Genomic DNA, 2,072 nt, shown 5'->3' with positions numbered 1-2,072 from the left:
TTTGTCAGCCAGTTTGATGATTACATCTGTGGGCATTATCTCATTAATATGCAGCCTCTTCACCAGGGATAAAGGCAGTAAGTTGATGCTGGCCCCCAAATCACATAGTGCTCTATCGAACATAGTTTCACCTATGGCACAAGGGATGTGAAAACTCCCTGGGTCTCTTCTTTTCGTAGGCAGCTCAGGTTGAATAAGGGCACTACATTCCTTGTTCATCACTATAGTCTGGCCTCCTTTGAGTGAGCTTTTCCTGGGAAGAAGTTCCTTCATATACTTGATGAATGCAGGCATTTGTTGAATTGCCTTGATGAATGGTATGTTTACATGCAGAGATGCAAACAAGTCTAGGAACCTTGAGTATATTCTCTTTCCCACAGCACCATTGAGCAGTTGAGGGAAGGGAGCATAGAGCTTCAGCAACTCTTGTTGTGAGATTTCTGGTTCTTTGTGCTCTCTATCCTCCTCCTTTGTTGAGTTGTCTTCAGGTTGTTTGCACATTTTGCATTGCTTGTCTTCAATCTCTTGATCACTTGTAGTGACCATTTTGCAATCTTCCCATCTTACTTTCTTTGCTTCTCCCTTGGGGTTTTTCTCCGTGTCACTTGGGAAGCTATCAGTAGGTTTGGGAATCTGTTCAGCTAAATATCCCACCTGGAATTCCAGCTTCCTAATGGTCTCTCCTTGGTTCTTAATATTGGCTCGCACCTCCTCTTTGAACACCTTATTTTATTAAATCTCTTGGCATATTCCTTCAAGTAAGGCTTCAATCTTAGAGAGCTTGTCATCAATTGATGAGTGATTCGGAGCAGATGTGCTGTTTTGGTTTTGATAAGTGTGTGAAGAAGTGTTGTTGTGGGGGTGTTGAGATGTCCTCTAGGTGAATTGCTGGTGAGCTGCATTGTTGTTGGAGTTGTAACGTCTCTAGTCTTGATTTTGATCTTGTTCACTTCCCCACCCAAAATTTGGGTGGTTTCTCCATCCAGGATTGTAAGTCTTGGAGTATGGATCATAGTTTTTCCTTGGTGAATTCCCAATGTAGTTGGCTTGCTCCTGACTCCCCTCTGCTTCTTCATTCACTCCTTCTTGGATTGTTGATGAAGATGAGATTGCTGCTACTTGGTTCCTCTCCATCTTCTTGGTGAGGTCAGCCAGCTGCTGGGTAATGAGCTTGTTTTGGGCCAACAGAGCATCTACATTGTTTAGCTCCATCACTCCTCTTGTGTTCCTTCTTTCGGAAGCATAGAAGTAGTCGTTTTCTGCTACTATTTCAATAACATCTATGGCTTTCTCAATGGTTTTCTTCTTGTTCAAGGATCCTCCAGATGAATGGTCCACGGCCTTCTTTGACTCATAGGATAGCCCTTCATAGAATATGTGCAGCTGCACCCATTCGTTGAACATGTCAGGTGGACATCTCCTTGTTAAGTCCTTGAACCTCTCCGATGCTTCATACATAGTCTCACCATCTTGTTGCCTGAAAGTTTGAACCTCAGCTCTCAGCCTATTGATTCGTTGAGGAGGGTAAAATCTTGCTAAGAATTTGTTCACCACATCCTCCCAAGTTGTCAAGCTCTCCCTTGGGAAAGATTCCAGCCACTTGGCTACTTTGTCCCTGAGTGAGAAAGGAAATAAGAGCAGTCTATAGGCGTCAGGATGAACACCATTAGATTTCACCATGTCACATATTCTCAGGAAGGTGGTCAAATGCTGATTGGGGTCTTCTTGGACACCTCCTCCAAACGAACAGTTGTTCTGAACAAGGGTGATGAGTTGTGGTTTAAGTTCAAAGTTGTTGGCATGGATTGTTGGCTTTTGGATGCTACTTCCACAATTGCCTGGGTTTGGATTAATGTAAGAGCCCAAAACTCTTCTATCCTCCCCAGCATGATTTGCTCCACCTCCTCTGCCATGGTTGTGAGTCTCTTCTTCATGATGATTTTCCATGTTTTCTTTCATGTTTGGTTCAAAGTATTCCTCAAAGTGTTCCTCCTCTTCTTCAGCACCAACTACACGTTTTTCTTTTGCCTCCCTCCTTAGTCTAAGGAAGGTTCTCTCAGGTTCAGAATCAA

General features: G+C 43.4%; 1 non-coding gene across 1 annotated transcript; it reads left to right on the top strand.

Annotated features, from left to right (window-relative positions):
* The first annotated feature begins 1,402 nt into the window (after positions 1 to 1,402).
* Positions 1,403 to 1,506, top strand: LOC148568163 (small nucleolar RNA R71). Its single transcript, XR_015881845.1, has one exon. It is a non-coding gene; the product is annotated as a small nucleolar RNA R71 (small nucleolar RNA).
* The last annotated feature ends 566 nt before the right edge of the window (positions 1,507 to 2,072 follow it).

This window comes from Arachis ipaensis, chromosome B4 (assembly GCF_059453495.1).
Source record: "Arachis ipaensis isolate K30076 ecotype BB chromosome B4, ASM5945349v1, whole genome shotgun sequence".
Lineage (NCBI taxonomy): Eukaryota > Viridiplantae > Streptophyta > Magnoliopsida > Fabales > Fabaceae > Arachis > Arachis ipaensis.
Note: the sequence above shows the minus strand (reverse complement) of the source record. Positions and strands in the feature narration are given on the sequence as shown.